We start from the raw sequence: 17,126 nt of genomic DNA, 5'->3' as shown, positions 1-17,126 counted from the left end.
TGCCCCCTGCCCCCATTGGTGGGCTTGTCAGGCCACGAGAAGCCGCAGGAGAAGCCCAGTCACCCCAGAAGGGCCCCCCATTTTTTTTCCAGAAACAATGTGGCAAACGCCACTCGGGTCATCGTCAACGGGGAACCAAACAAAATAGAAGGAAGGTGGCGACAGGTGACCGCCCCCCAGCTGGCACGCAGATGTGCGGGTGCTGTGCACCGTAGAAATGCCACCCATAGTTCAGATTTACGTTTGCAATATGATCTGGGGTAAGTCAGCCCATCTCTCTGTGCTCGGGCCCTCCGGCTAAGCACTGGAATAAATTGCCTAGGGAGGTCGTGGGATCTCCGTCATCGGAGATTTTGAAGAGCAGGTTAGACACACAGCTGTCAGGGATGGTCTAGGTAATACCTCGTCCTGCCATGAGTGCGGGGGACTGGACTAGATGCCCTCTCGAGACCCCTTCCCGTCCTACGACTCTATGATCCGTACGACGGGGCGTCTCGCGCAAATCCATCTTTGCGAGGGGCCTTGAGATCTATCAGTGAAAGTGCAAAGCGTCACGACCCCTTCTGAGCCGAGCCCTTCTCCGCGTTCGGGGCAGGGCAGATTGTTCGAGCTGGGAGGAGAAACTGAGGAGAGCGTCAAAACCACCTGCCTCGGGCTTGTTTATTTCCAAACAGAAGGTTCTGTTTCCCCGCACGCAGCGGGAATCAAACAGCCAGAGACGACGGTTCCCTTGCTCGCCGGTCCAGGCCTGCCCTTCCCGCCTGCACTCTGGGCCCAGAGATCTCTCTCTCAACCCCTTCTCTTAGGGCCACGTTACCAGCACTTCTCTGCTCGGCTTTCTTACTCAACTGCCCCTGTTTTCACTCACCCACACGCACTCACCCCTACTCAAACAAGTCTCAGCCAGCCCCCACCCCCTAGTTCAAATCCCTGAGTGGCTTTGCACGGCCCTTTGGTTTGGCCACAGACATGGGTCTGCTCAACTGTTTCAGCCCCTGGTTACCACGGTGTCTTTACACTGACTTCACCCATCTCATTGCACTACTGCTATTAACCCTGCCTGGCAGCTGGAAAGCCTGAGACACCAGAAATTGCCTGGCTTGGCTGGTAGTGAACCAGGCCTGTGTCTGATGTCGTATCTGAGAACTGGGGTGAGATTACTGAAGTGGTTCCTGCTAGGCAGGTTTGTTAAGCTGCAGAAAAAGGGAATGATTTGTGAGACAATCAGGACGTCTAACTCATAGTTTCTCAACCTGTGGTACTCCCTGGGGGCATGCGAGACACAGGCAGGGGGTATGCGGTGAAAAACCCAGTGAAGGGAGACGGGCAGCAGCCGCCAGCTTCCCGCCCAGTCCCAGCTCCCAGGTGGGAGCCCAGCAGCAGCCTCCTGCACCCTGCAAGCTGGGCTCACAGCTGGGTGGCTGCCACCGTGCCCCAGCTCTGAGCCAAGAGACAGCCTCCCACGCCCTGGCTTGAAGATGGGCAGCAGCTGCCTGCCCACATCCCAGGTCCCAGCCTGTGAGGAAGCCTCCTCTACCCCAGCTCATAGCAGGTGGCAGGCACCCACCTCCTGGCTGGCAGCCAGACGGCAGCCACCTGCAACTTGCCCAGCTGGCAGCTCCCCTCCCCGGCTCAAAGCCCGGTGCCCAGAAAGCCAGGCGGAGAGCCCAGCCGCTTGCCCGGTCCTGGAGCCGGGCTCTACCCACAGGTTCACTTGTCAATGTCACTGCGCTAGCTGGGCAGCTATGACAGCCCCAGATCTCACCAGTGTAACAATGTTAAGAGGGGCCCACACTGTGTGATTTGCCCCAGACCCACACCCCCCTGGGGATGGCCATGGGCAGCGCCGCTATCCACTGGGGGCGCTAGTGCCTGCTCAGACCTCACAAGTTCCCCTGTGTGTGAGGAGAACACCATGTGGTCCTGCCATCAGGCCATAGTGATTGGCTGGCGTTGAGCTTTGCTCCTGTGTGGAGGAAGGGGAGGAGGAAGGTGGAGAGAAGCAGCAGGGGTTTTGTGATCTGCCACAGCCACACAGCACTGCAGAACTCAGAGCTCTCCTGCTGTACGAGAAATACAGTCGTCCAGCGGTACGGGGCAAAGATTGTATTTCTCAGAGTGGAACATTGAGTGTTGGGGACTTATGAACATTTTCAGAATTTGGGGGGCACTTGCTACTTAAAAGATCGAGAAACACTGGACTACTCATTTAAAACCGGCTGTGCTGGCGAGAGTACCGGAGGATACCTCCCAGCTGGAAGAGATGGACACAGAGGTGATTCAACGGGTCTTTTCTATTGATACCGTTTGCTTGACCGTGCACGTGAGGGTCCTTTGTTGGTCTGATGTGGCCAAAGGTCAACAAACAGGCTGATTAGTGAGCACAATATTTTTATTAAAGCAAATTCTGAAGCTGAGCAAAAACTGCAAATATATTTGCCATCCACACACGCATGCACTTGCATAGGCAGTTATTAGGGTTGCGTGCACAGTCACGGTAATTGTGCATGCAGGTGGCTAATCAGCCGTGTAATTGGTCGTTTTGCACCGAGTCACAGAGATTATCTACACAAATTAGCCTGGCCCAGAGGTACAAAAATCTGGCTTTAGATTTGCCGGAGGCGCGCGAGATGGAGCTGTGTGAGCTGGAGATGGAGGTGGAGACAGAGCATTTTCGGAGCCTCTTGGGAGGTCATTCTGAGCACCCATTTCCCCACTTTGCTGCTGTTTTCTTTCCCTCATTTCCCCCCACGAGGTTCTTCCTTCTCTGAAACAGTAATGAAGTCATATGGTAGTTTATGGGGATGTCGGCATCTCACCCTCTCTCCAAGGCACCAGCATGTTCTCCCTACAGCTTTTCTGCTCACCACATAGCCCTCAGGTATGGGGACTGGCTTGCCTGTGTCTCTGGTCTCATTCGGGTGCAGCACACACCCTCCTCCGGGGGAAGCTTGACTCAGCCGCTTCAGGGTTGAGTGTCTGGATCCCTTCCGAGGGCTGTATGGACCTGACAGCGATTGGGGGGCCTGGTTTCATGCTAAGAGCCTGACTAAATCGAATATGTTTTCCGGCTTGAGTGTGAAATGGGAAGAATTCAGGGCGCAGGCGGCAGGGACGCGTTCCCAGCTCAAAGCGCTTCCCTTCCCTTTAGCACTGGAACTTCCGCACAGCCCTGGTGAACTTCTTCAGCTCCCTCTCTCCTCGCTGCCACCTCCTCACCCAGGAGATGACCAACCGGCCAGCCACCTTGTGGCCCATGGCAAGGATCACGGTGCCCTGGCCGCGGAGTTCTTCACAGGCACAGGTGTCTCCATCTGCCAGCCACAGGACTGGCTTCTTCAGCTCTTCTTCCGACCAGCCGTCCTGCTTGTAGAGGGTCCGGCTCTTGAGCGCTGGGACCACTTTCAAGTCTCCGTCCTCGCTGGACAGAGCTTGGATGCTCATCTTCAAGGCTGCAGGAGACAGGGATTCAGCGGGTGTTTAACAGAATGCAGTAAAACGAGGCGGCCCGCGGCAAAATTGAAGCGGTTCGAAGGAAAGACGAAGAATTAATCTGTGGAACTTGCTGCTGCAGGAAACTATGGTTACCAAGACATATTACTAAGAAGAGCATCTGATTCTGCAGGGACCCACACTTGGGATATAATTACAAGGGCGACTGTAGCAGGGTTGCTGGCCCATTTAATGAAGCAGGGTTCAGCTCTCCTGTTGCAGTCCTGGGTGTACCCAGCTGGGCTAATTAAGAGGCAGGGCAGCACTATACGAGGGGGACTATATGAGGCCTTGTAGAAGGAGCTGCCAGGGACAGAAGATAACTCCTGGGAGAGGGCTGAAGGCAGGTGTGACACAATGCACCCCATGTACACCCTTAAAGTGTGATTGTGCATCATTGATGTTCACCTTTATAGTGTAATTGTGCAGTGTTTAATGCAAAGTGTGTCATGTAAGGTGTTTTGGGAATGCTCACATTATTGTTATGATAGTGTGCGTCTTGCAATGGCACGGGCGTGGTTATGAAGCTCTGCTCTGTAATATTCCCAGATAAGTGTCTCACATTGTTCGGAGCAGATCCAGGTAATTCACGCCTTGCTGAGACATGGAACAATGGATCGGCCTAAGTATCGGATAAGGGGATGCTCATTTGTCTCAAGTGGAAGAAACCAGGCGGGACATGCCGGATCACCTGACCTCAGGGGGAACGAGGAAACATGTTAAAGGCAGAGACGTTTTGGTCTCCGGAGCTCTCTCTTGTATTCCATCTACAAGACAAATCAAGCAACTGAGAGACTGTCCACAGGGCCAGGGCCTGGCAGAAGGAGTCAGCCAGCCTGTGGTGAGAACCAGCTAAAGACTGTACGGCGACTGAAAGTGTTCAGGTGAGTTCAGAACACGATTGGCTTTTATTTCTTCCTGATCAAACCTGATTTACATTCTTCGGGCCTATAATCACTTTCTGTACTTAATAAACATATCTGTTTGTTCTAGCTAAAGCAGTGCACGTGGTTGGGGGGTGTGCAGAGACTTCACTTAGGGTGACAGAGCTGGTGCATATCCATTTCTTTGATAAACTGACTGACCAATGAGCCTGCAGAGTCCAGTGGGCAGCACTGAACTCTGGAAAACGGCAGTTCCTAGGGTTGCATCTGGGACTGGGGATGTTCGTGGCGGGGTCATGAGTGGCTGGCCAGAAGCGCTCCTTCACTAGACTGCTTGCTTGCAAGAAGCTGTGCTTGGGTTGAGCCAGGAGTGGGGGTTCACACAGCGAGGCGAGTGCAAGATGGCCCCAGGAGTAGCAGGATTGGGGTGACACAGCAATATACCAGACCAGGTTGCAGCGGAGAATGTCACAGCAGGATAGCAACTGAGGGAGATGCCCACTGGCTGTAAGCCAGAGAGTGGGAATCAAGGGCCAGAGAGGGCTGAAGGAAGGGGAGCAGTTGAGGGACTTATCTGCTGCGGTCTCCTTGTCCCAGAGGAACCACGGAAGGCTCCCGGCAGAGAATCATAGAAGATGGGGGTTGGAAGGGACCTCAGAAGGTATCTAGTCCAACCCCCTGCTCAAAATAGGACCAACCTCAACTAAATCATCACAGCCAGGGCTTCTAAAACCGCTAAGGATGGAGATTCCACCACCTCCCTGGGTAACCCATTCCAGTGCTTCACCACCCGCCTAGGGAAAAAGCTTTTCCTAATATCCAGCCTAGACCTCCCCCACTGCAACTTGAGACTGTTGCTCCTTGTTCTGTCATCTGCCACCACTGAGAACAGCCTAGCCCCATCCTCCCTGGAACCCCCTTTCAGATAGTTAAAAGCTGCTATCAAATCCCCCCTCATTCTTCTCTTCTGCGGACTAAACAAGCCCAGTTCCCTCAGCCTCTCCTCGTAAGTCTTGTGCTCCAGCCCCCTCATCATTTTTGCTGCCCTCCACTGGACTCTCTCCAATTTGTCTACATCCTTTCTTGTAGTGGAGGGCCCAAAACTGGACACAATACTCTAAATGTGGCTTCTCCAGTGCTGAATAGAGGGGAACAATCACTTCCCTCGATCTGCTGGCAATGCTCCTACTAATGCAGCCCAATATGCTATTAGCCTTCTTGGCAACAAGGGCACACTAAGAGGCTGTGGGGGTTCCCGCTGGGAAGAGCGGGGCCGTGCCCCAGAAGGAAGGGCTGGGGTGGCTGTCCCAGCAGAGGAGGACTGTTAAAGATTCCAGGTCTGGCGTAAGACACCAGGATGGAGAAGGAAGCCTGGTTTTCAAGACCACATGCATGGAGGTGACATGGACTCTGTTGTTTGTGGACTTAGGCACTGTCTTTTGCTAATAAGCTGTGAGGGACCAGAGGACAGGCTTGTCCTGAAGTTAGCGGGAACCAAGAGGGAAACTGAAGCAAGGGGACACTTGCAGAGCTGCCCTGAGGCCACAAGGGAAAGAGACCAGTTGTTTACAGCAACCATCCCTCATGCTTCTGGGCATAATCTGACTCTGGGCAGGGATCAGGAAGGAATTCTTCCCTGCCCCTGGTAGAGACTGCAGAATCAGGCGCTTTGCGGGGGGGATTGGGGCCTTATGATGACTCAACTGGCACTGTTCCTGGCTGTTCTCTGCCACTGACACAACCGTGTGTGTTGTAACAAGTCCCCACTGCACCGAGAGCTGCGATATACCCAGTGCCCCTTGCGTGGGGCATGAGCTTGCCCCATGCGACTGCCCTCCGTCGGTGAAAGTCACCCCTGGACTGCGGGCCGGCACAAGTCCCAGGCAGTGCTTATGCCCCCAGTGGGCTGACTTGCACCCTACCGCGGCATGCGGAGGCAGGCCTGAACAGACAGCATCATGCCTCTCGGCTGCTGGGTCTGGTTTTCCTGGCGTTTTCGAATCCAACTTGGCCACGCTGAACTCCGCTCCCCCCTTAACCGTGCGGGGCTGGCACGGTTTGATCAAGGACATCCTTACCTTACCCTTCCTTACCCGGCAGCCCCAGCGCTGGCCACAGACGTACCAACTGCAATGGCGAAGAACTCACCAAAATCGTGGCTGCAGAAGTTTTCCAGGAACTCCTTTTCGCTGCGCCCTCGGCTGGTGCAGGCTGCGCACGCGGCATCTGGCAGGGAAAGAAACAGCTGTATTGAGACCTGGGAGGCAGGAACCAGCTGTGATGGCACAGCCGAGATCAGGGCTGGAGAACGTTTGTTCGGTTTGTATAGAGCAGAAGTCACGTCTGCCTCTCCTGTTTTCCCTGGAAGACTCTATGGATGGCTGAAGAACTGTGCAACGAAACCTAATTAACCGAGGTGGAAAGGGATTTTAAGTCAGATTTTTAAGATCTCTTTTTTTTAATGTTTGTGTTTTGCTACCACCTAATTGCCTCAAATGCCTGAAAACGCTTCGGCGAAATCTCTCTCTGTTAAGGATTCGACACTTCCGTGCCTTCGGATACATCTTGTGTGGGCCTACAAGCCACATTACCGAGCCCTTCGGTAGGTTTTCCAGCAAAGCTGTCATTGACTTTCCTGATCTTTGAAGGTCAAATACAAAGAGAGAAATAAATCACTTTTTAAAACCGACTTCGCAGGGCTTCTCCATACATAACGGAGAAACGAAAAATGGCAGAAATAAACCAGGTCTTGCCTTTGGTTGGTCACCCAGAACAGAACTAAGCCTGGAAAAATTGGAGTTCAGAGTCGGAAGGAGAACTACCAGAACGCTTGATGCTCTGGAAAACACCCCTTCCCACTCCCTCTGCTCAGCTTCTCCGCGAGAAGGCTGATATTCAGGGCAGCTGTGAATATTCAATAAGCCATTGCAGCCCATGGCGACATCCCTCAGCTGGGCACGGTGGATTTAAAATAAGGTTTGCCGGGCCTGGGACAATAGATATGCTCATTAACCTGCTGGACGATCATGACTTTTGGAAGAAGGCTATAAAAGTTGCCCGCCCCAAACAGGGAAATATTAGAAGAAGGGAGACAGGTGAGCTGATCACGGCCATAAGCACCTCCAGGAGGAGAAGGCTGCCGATACCAGAGAAGTGTTTAATCCAGCAAAACTCTAAGAGAGCCAATGGCCAGAAGCTGAAGTCAGCAAAGGTCAGACTGGAAATGAGACACGGATTTTTCACCGAGAGGGTAAGTAGCTATTGGAACAGCTCTCCGAGGAGCGGGGGAAATTCTTGGAGCCTTTACATCGAGATTGGCTGTCTTTCTACAAGTTAAGTTCTAGTTCAACCGCCAAGTCTCTGGTTCGAGGCGGGGACAGAGACAGAGAGAGCAGGGCATGTCTCACAGGTTCTGCTGCACTCTGCCTGGCCCACGTCATTTGCAGAGAGATGGAATCAACCGCTTTAACTTTTTTTTTTTTTTTTTGGCGGGGAAGAGAAGAAGTAACATGATGCAGAAGCGTGCAAACAGCCTCAGGCTGCCTGGTTAAGCAGGAACAGGCAGAGGGATGGTGGTCCTGAAACGGAGCCAGAGCCCGAGCGCGATGACCTGACGTCGACCCTACCGCCACCGCCGCAGTGGGGCCGGCGCTCCTGTTCCCAAGCTCTCCGGGCTACCCCCCGAGTGCCGCACGGCCTCACCTTCCTTCGGGAGCTGCGGCCTGTCGTCCGGGCCGGCCGGCGGGACGCACAGCTCGTTCCCCCGAGGGAACCTGGTGCAGTTGAACATCTCTGGCCACGGGAAGCCAAAGGCCGCCATGACAGGGGTGCAGCCGTCTCTCACCGCCTCGCAGAGGGACCTGCAAGGGTAGACGGGATCCTCCAGGTCGCTGATGCACACGGGGGCGAACAGGGAGCACAGGAATTTCTTGGTGTCGCCGTGGCACTGCTTGGTGAGCAGGGGCACCCAGGAGGCGGCTTGCTGCAGCGCTTCCTTCATGCTCTCGTGGCCCAGCAGGTTGGGCAGCCGCATCTCGCTGTACCCCGCCCCGTGGCAGAGGGTCATGCTGCTGGAGATGGGCTTGCAGCTGCTCCGCTGGGAGCTGCGCCGGGCCAGCTGATAGGTGAAAGGAGCAGCCAGGGAAGGGGAGCACCCAGCCGACGCCAGGAGGGCCAGGAGCAACTGGATGTCCATCGGGCACCGGGACGGACCCGCTGCGGGAGCAAGAGGAGGATTCGTCACCAAGGACAACTGCAGTTAACGAGAGCCACTAAATCTAATGCCTCCCAGGGACTGGGCAGCTCCCGCGATGGGCCCATCCTCCCTAGAGCACCAGCCCTGCTCCAGCTTGGGGCACTAGCGGCCCAAAGTCACCACTGTCGTGTGAAATGGGGTGGGAGGTCTCCAACCAGCCTGGTGCCCATCCCCCCCAACCGGTTCCCTCCAGCGCCCCGCACTGCAGGCAATCTCAGCCAGACTCTGCCCCGTTTCCCCCCCACAGAGGTCAGGCACGTACAGCACCAAGCACAGGGGGGCCCTGGCCTGGGACTGGGGTTCCAGGAGCGACTGCAATACAAACAATAAATAGAAACAATAATAGACGGGGCAAACCTAAGGGAAGCTTGTACTAGATACGCTGGGTGAAATCCTGACCCCACTGAAGTCTAGGGGGTTTTGCCATTGACTTCAGTGGAACCAGGATTTCACCGACGTGTCTCGCTGTGGGGAATACGTCAATCAAACGCCACCCTGGTAAATCATGGCATTACAGAGGCTCCCACGGCCTAGTGCAATAGTGTGGACGTGCTGGCGGAGCAGATCAGCGGCAAAGCAGCTCGTTTCATGAACATTTTAAACTTTGCTCCCTGCTGAAGTGCAGCCACCTCTGGGGTGGAACGTCACAGCTGTTTATCAGCAAAGCCTGGCACTACACCACCGTTCAGGAAAGGAAGAGTAGCCCTGTATCCAGAGGAACCTGCCAGGAGCACCTGGAGGCCACATTCAATGACCCAAATTGCAACCTGGCCCGCACACCTGGGCTTAACCACCCCGACTCTTGCAAAAACTGTTCTGGGACTTTTAACCACCATTAGTGGTAGCCAGAACCTCAGGTTTCCTGCCCGTCCAGCAGTTCCAGTATCCCAACTCCTCCTAGACACCCCCTAGCCCCCTGCTTCAGTCCTGACTCGGAGGGCCATCTCCAGACCCCCTGGATGCTGCATGTTGGTGGTTCTCCCTGCGAGAACTAGCCCAAACCATCTTGCCTGCGAGAGCTAACAAGAGCACGGCCCTAGGTTCCCGCTGCATTGCCGCTTCTCCCCTCAAGTGGCAGCCGCCCTGGTGTTTCCCGTGGCATAAGGGCCAGCAGAGGCAGGACGCGGGCCCTGCGGGACAGAGCCGAAGGACCTCTGAGCCTCAGATGCACCCGTTCTGGGACGGGGGCACTTATCTTCTAGGCGAGGCTGAAGGGAACCGCTCTCCAGGAAACCCGGGCTTCCCAGGCCACGCAGCAACACGCTCAGGCGAGAACCTAGCTCCTTCGCTCTCCTGCCCTCCCCGCCCCATTCACCTCCCTCTCTAGCGCCCTCAGAAGGGTCCCTCTCTTCGTTCGTGTCATTTCAACCAGGAACGACGCAGATGCGAAATAGGGAGAGCGCCTGCAACGTGGACTCCCGTGATCTGATCCGAGCACCGACTCCCCGGGAGAGCGTGGGCATGTCTCTGCCCCTCCCTGTGCCTCAGTTTCCCCCGGTAATAAAGGGATAATGAAACTGACCTCCCCCCTCCCTGGGGAGATGCGAGGATTACCTAGTTCGTGTTCGTAAAGCACTTTGAGATCTAGCGTAAAGGGGCCGGAGATGGGCCATCTTTTACTGTTCTGAGCAGGCCAGAAATCCTGCCTCCCCGGCTTTACGCTTTCCCCAGCCCTGTTATATTTCTCAGCTTCCTCGTTCTGGAGCCGTTGCCCCACACTGCATCCCACGGTTGATTCTCCAGGGGGGTTGTTTCCTTGTGGAAAATCCTGTCATGAGCAATGCACATCGCCCGGCCTCTCGATCTCCATCCTCCCCTTCCCATCACCCGACCTCAACTCCTCAGCCCCTCCGTTTCGGAGCTAGTGTTTCATGCATGCAGCAGAAAAAACTAACCCAAGGCAAAGCCTCTTCCAGCCCCCCAGGTTGATGTTACCTTCTCGGCTGGGATCCAGGCAAGACAATCTGGAAGCAGAGTCACACCGTTAGCCTCTTGCTTTAGATCCTTCTGGATTTAAGGCCGTAAGTGCGAAATGTCTCCTGCAGGAATTCGGACCCTCTTATACAAGTCACAAACCCGTACCTGGGAGCTACGGCTGGCTTTGTGAGCTTGAAACCAGGATGTTTATCCTCAGAAAATTATAGGGTTTTGGTAACCAGAGCGTAGACCACAGGGATGTGTTTGGTCTTGACTACACAAGTCCATGAATTTAACTGCAGGAAATCCAGGGCCTAGGAAGGGGCTGTAAAATCCTACCATGTAATTATACCTCCTTTCCCCAGCACAATAAAATCAGAGCTGCAGGCGCTGCTTTTTCTAACCCACCCCCTTCCTCCAGCCCTCCTGGATAAGAGCCATTGAAATGTTAAATGGCTCCGAATTGAAAACCAAACACTTATCTTCTCAGGCATCAGAGAGGGGGTCAACGCCATCCTGAGCTGCAAATGGAGACCAGGAAACAGCCCAAGGCCCCTCGCCAGCAAAGGAAAGCAGCAAAGAAATTGATGGAGATGAATTGTTTATCGGGGGTGGGATTTTTGTATGATGGTTTGTAACCAAGTAGCAGCAAAGAAATTCAGACCCAACTGATGGTGGTGACTCCCGAGGCCGAAGATGTTTCTATAATAATATACTTTGCATTTCTATAGCATCTTTCATCCAAATGATCTCAAAGCACTTAAAAAAAAGGGGGGGGAGGGGGAGTCAGAATCACCCCTGGGAGAAGTTCCCACCACAGAGATCAGTGACTCTCCACCAGGGGATGAAATTGGCCCATTAAGTGATGTAGGCAAGGAAGAGAGGATGGGCTTGTTGTGAGGTCACTGGATTGGGGAGAAGTCTAGGCTCAGTTCCTGGCTCTGCCACAGGCTTTTGGGGTGACCTTGAGCTAGTCACTTTGTCAATCCGCGCCTCAGTTTCCCCATCTGCAAAATGGGGCTACTTCCCTTCCCCACAGGTATGTCGAGAGGATAAATCTATACACAGCTGGGAAGTGCTCAGATCCTACGGTAATGGGGACATTCTTCTGCCTGAGTCGGCACTGAACTGGTGTCCCAGTGGATGATTAGGGAGTCCTAGGTGCTGTACAGCCATTATAGGAGGCGTCGTTCCTGCTCTGGAAACCTTACCACCCAGGTGAAATTTTCCCCCTGCCCAGTCCCACCCTGCTAGCCCGAGCTTTGGGGTATTCCTGCTTTTTGCACATGCTCTGGTGTCAGACGACGGGGATTTTTGTGCAGCTTTGCTGGAGTGTGATGGCTTCACACAGAAGAGTTCAGTCATTTCTAAAAATGTCACTGATTTCTAGAAACCAGTAAATTAGACCCTCTACAGTTATACAACAGCGGTCACACACTTTAAAGAGACGTTCTATAGTCACAACTCCAGAGCCTGCTAGGGATTTTACTACTGTCACCAGGCTGTACTCATCTGAAACTCAGATCCGACTGCTCCAACAGCCAGGTCCCTCCCACTTGATCTAAAGGAGAATCCCCATCAGTTGCTTGCAGTATGTGGTCTAAGACACACCGTCAAGCAGTTCCGATTCTCTTCAGCAGAGGGCAGTGTTGATGCACACACCCTAAGCAGTTCATTACAGTAGTAATCAGAAAGGGCCCTTAAAAGAGCCCAGCAATGCAAGGTCAGTCAAGAGACTCCATTCGTGTCTGCCTATTCCTGCATCAAAAAGCCTCAGCCTCTTCCTTCCAGCCGCTAACATCCCTCCCACCCTCAGCAGCAGCTTTTCATTTATTCCTCATGATGGGTGGTTTGGAAAACCAGCCGCCGAGAGAGATTAAAGGAAACGAATCTAATTCGTTTATCGATGGGAAGGTTACGAGGCGATTTAATCCTGCTCCATAAATCCCTCCGGGGGAAGGAGATACCTGCGATTAAAGGGCTCCTTGCTTGGCTGACAAAGGCACATCAGATCCGCTAGCTGGAGGCTGACGTCCGCACAACTCATGCTGGAAATAAGGAGCACGTTTTGAACGGGGAGGGTAGCTAATCACGGGAAGAGACTGTCACAGGACCTGGTCAGTTCTCTATCACTTGGGTCTCTAATAAGGCCTGCCTGGCTCTTTCTCAAAGATCTGCTCTAGTTCGGCCCCAGGTCATTGGGCTGGAGGCAGGAATCACTGGCTGAAACTCTCCAGTCTGGGCTGGGCGGCGGGTTAGATTAGATCACAATGGGCCATTCTGGCCTTAACATCTAGGCTCCTCCAGTGAATCCCTCTGCTTGTAAGCAGCTGCTGCATCCTGTCCCATCTCCCTCGCAGGTGTCGCCTGTTAGGTAGTGCTAGGCGTGCTGTCTCCGCCAGCTCGCCGCCCGTTAGGAATAGCGTAACACACCCAGGGCTCTGAAAAGGCTTCTCTCTCCTCACCTGCGGCACCCTCTGCTACTCCAGGCTCTGACTCCCCACCCACTGTCCTGCCCCTGCACCTCAATCCTCACTCACACCGCCTCGCCGGCAGCCTCTCCTGAGCAGAGCCGAGCCATCACACAGCACTGCAGGGCAGATGGAGAGCAGCATCCAATGAGGGAAAGACGTTCAATTGCCCAGAGATTTCCTATACGGGTCATTTAATCAGGACCAGAGCCTGGGTCTGCAGGGGCGACTGGATCAGTGCATTCAACCTCTGCCCCCACAAGAGAGAAGGTGAAGTTTTAGCAATGCTGCATCCCAGACCTGGAACACGCCAGGGTTCAGATAAGTTGTACTGGGACAGAAAGGGAAATTCACAGAAAGTGCTGCCGGAGGAGCCAATCTGAGTCGGTCTGAACAAGCCAGCTGTATAATTAGTCATTATCTTGAGCCCAGCCGGCAGTTACATCCTCCCCCATGCTCTACGTGATCATCATGAAACTGAAATTGCAGGCAGAGGAGACATTCCCGGCACCCGAATCTCTTTGCCCATTTACTCCCTGACAGAGAAATGGAGAGAGCCTTTGGGTAAATGCTTCAGGCAATCACAGACATGAGAGACAGAGGGGACTAGAAGGTCACATGGCGCAGCAGCAAGGGGGCTCGGGATAGCTCTCTGCAGTGTATTTAACAAGAGACAGGGTTTGCATTGCGGCCCTTGGGCCAGCTACCCAACCTCACTGCTGGGTAGAAAATCCCTCTGCCTCCTCGGTGTGCATCCTTCGAGGAGTATCCAAAAGGAAGGATGGCCGTGTGGGTGAGCCTCCGAGTTGGGAGACCTGTGTAGGGTGCCAGACTCTGACACTGATGCACCGTGTCACCTTGGGCCAGTCACTTGAGGCCCCGCTTTCAGAAGTGGCCACTGATTTGGGGCGTCCGGCACGAGATGCTGTGGGTCTGATTTTCAGAGGTACCCACCCCTCTAACCTAAGCCTATGGCACCACCCCTGATCTTGAAAAGGGAATTCAGCCACCAGACGTTGGCCTCAGCACTAGACTGCCAACCAGAGATCCTAATTTGCACCCCAGTTACACACACAAACTAGGGGGCTGCCCTGCAAAGAATAAACCCCTTTGTATGTTAAGGTACAGGAACTGTGTGCAGGGAAAATCACACAGTTAGCTTTTAAAAACAGCCCACACTTTGATTCCAGTTCTGCTCCTGCTGGCATAAGCAATTCCCCCAGGGTTCCTTCGCTCTTTTGCTCCATCACCAGGAAGTAAAGAGGTTCCAGCAGGAATGGGTGGGGCGTGAGCCGGACTAGATTCCAGCTGCTGCTTCCAGAGCTGTTTCAGCTCTCCAAGACTAACAGGACTCCGAGCTTGTTGGCCATAACATCAGCTCTGCAGAGATGACTTGAGGATACACCAGAAGAAGCCGTTTTCAGACCGTCACTGCGCAGCCTCGGGCAGCTGTGACAGCAAGTTACTGTCGGAAGCCGCCTCCAATGATCATTACCAGGCACAATACTGGAGTACAAGCTGGTCAGCTGAGTGCATGCGCACAGTGTTGGGGAACACAACTTGCAACCTTCAGCTCCGAGATCATTGGACTCGTCGGAGTTTCCCATCGCTTCGACGGACAGGTGCTCAGCCAGCGTTGACTTGAGTTCTGGGTTTATTTTTACGACTTCTCAGCGGGGAAACACATCTGACCCTGGATTTGCAAATGCGGCTGCATGTCTTGCAAGTGTGACTATTGCTCGGTGGAAGGTCTGAGGCAGCAGCTCCTCTACCTCAGCCAGGGGAGGGGATGGGCAGACCCACAGAGGTCTGTGATGCCATCCAGGAGAGGGCAGTCGTCTGCCCTTCCAGCATATGCACCTGCGCACCCATTTGCATCTGAGACTAGGGTAATGATACAAACAACCTGACGGTGAAACTAATAATGCTCAAAAACTTAAATTAATTCCCTATGACCAGCATGCAGCTTCCTGGGAAAAGAACATGACGTAGCTAGGGAGCCCACACAGTAAGGTAACTCTAGTACACTACCTTTCAACAGTGAAATATGCAAAGCGCAGGCAAGCTGGAAATAGAAATCAAGAGACTCAGCCCATCTGGAAGCCTAAAGAGGAACAACTCTGTAGTTCATGTGATGGAAGAGAGATTAAAATTGAAACACATTTTCTACTCCACTGTTCAAAATATGAAGCAAGAGGGGAAGGCAGCTTCCTCAAATTCTCTAAGAGAACGTTAAAAAGCCAGGAAGAAGAACAGAGCTGAGTTTGGTTAAGAGTAGTGAAAGACAGCAAAATTAGCTTCACAATAAACAACAAACTCCTATCAGACTGGAAAAGAACGGCAGTGAACGGATGTGTGATACAGAAACTCGGTGTCACTGTGAAGCTGAATCCTAGACTGATACTTCAGTGCACTTCATTTAATTCTGGCAGCAGCGGTATCCCTTACTGTTGGGACCAATACATCAGAAGGATAAACACCAGGGAGGGTGAGGAGTTATTTAAGTTCAGCTCCAATGTGAGCACAAGAACTCATAGATATAAACTGGCCACCGGCAAGTTTAGGCTTGGAATTAGACCAAGGTTTATAACTATCAGAGGAGCAAAGTTCTGGAACAGCTTCCCAAGGGGAGCAGTGGGGGCAAAAAACCTAGCTGGCTTCAAGACTGAGCTTAGTAAGTTTATGGAGGGGATGGTGTGATGAGACTGTCTACAACGGTGTGGAGCCGATCTGCGACTGCTAAGAGCAAATATCTCCAACAGCCGGTGATGGGACAAACACTAGATAGGAAAGACTCTGAGTTACTACAGAGAATTCTTTCTTGGGTGTCTGGCTGGTGGGTCTTGCCCATGTACTCAGGGTCTAACTGATCGCCATATTTGGGGTCGGGAGGGAATTTTCCCCCCAGGGCAGATTGGCAGAAACCCTGGAGGTTTTTCACCTTCTTCTGCCGCATGGAGCACAGGTCACTTGCAGTTTAAACTAGTATAAACGGTGGATTTTCTGCAATTTGAAGTCTTTAAACCATGATTTGAGGACTTCAGTAACTCAGCCAGAGGTTAAGGGTCTATTACAGGAGTGGGCGGGTGAGGTTCTGTGGCCTGCATTGTGCAGGATGTCAGACTAGATGCTCATATTGGTCCCTTCTGACCTTAGAGTCTATGCGTCGATGTTGGAGCTGGGTGAATCAGTTGTTCTGAGCAACTTTTCCAACCTGCTCTAACACAGGCCACACAACAAAGTTCAAGCTTCTCCCTCTTCTGGGATTTGACTTTATTGACAAAGAAATTAACAATCAAATAATATCTAGCTCAGCTCAAACTTTTCCCGAGCTTTGCGTGCTCTTATGGTTCCTCCTTCAGCACCCACACCTTTGGTCCTCTCTCTCTGCAGAGCACGCCCACTTCCCTCATGTCCTGACGAAGTAACCAGTCACCAGAACCTACTGGATCCTACTGGGAAACAGCTAACTTTTGCTGACAGGATGGAGTGTTTCAGGCAGACACTGCCAGCCTGGTATAACAACGTAGGCTTTTGAACTGGAGAAATATACTGTGGTTAGAAATGATACAGCTGATAGAAAGGGCCCTTGGGCCTACACACAAGAGTGGCGATCAGTTATCAGCCGGGCAACAAGGAGTGCAAGATGCACTCAAACACATCTACCAGTGCAGGCAGAGTCCACAGAGTGGCAAACAGTTCTCCCGCAGGTGTCCCAGGGTGCACTAGGCGATAAAGAAGTGGCCTGTCTGGTCATCTTTCTGCATGTCACTGCCCAGGGGTCGACACGGTGGAAAGCTCTGCACAGGCAGCGCTGTGCAAAGCATGGGGCTCTGCGACAAATTATTTTCAGAGCAGGCCGTTTCATCTGGAGACAGCGCTTCCCCAGCCACATCAGTGAATGTTCCCCAGAATCCACCTATCTGAAAGTGCCTGGTGGATAATTCGCAACTCTGGCGACATTTTCACGAATGAATGAACTATCCTGAGGATATTCGGGACCGCCCACGGCTAAAAGCCCATCCCATGTGGCGGTCCTGTTTGGGTTCCCGGAAGTGGGGCCACCGCTAAAGGCCCCTCCCACAGCCTAAGGGGTGGAGTCACCAG

General features: G+C 53.2%; 1 pseudogene; it reads right to left on the bottom strand.

Annotated features, from left to right (window-relative positions):
* Positions 1–2,374: 2,374 nt before the first annotated feature.
* On the bottom strand, positions 2,375–14,626 carry LOC137147204 (secreted frizzled-related protein 2-like; annotated as a pseudogene).
* Between the last annotated feature and the right edge of the window lie 2,500 nt (positions 14,627–17,126).

Source organism: Emydura macquarii, unplaced genomic scaffold, assembly GCF_026122565.2.
Source record: "Emydura macquarii macquarii isolate MOO-44397 ecotype Brisbane River unplaced genomic scaffold, CSIRO-AGI_Emac_v2 contig_509, whole genome shotgun sequence".
NCBI lineage: Eukaryota > Metazoa > Chordata > Testudines > Chelidae > Emydura > Emydura macquarii.
The sequence above is the reverse complement of the archived record's forward strand: the minus strand, read 5'-3'. Positions and strand labels throughout refer to the sequence as shown.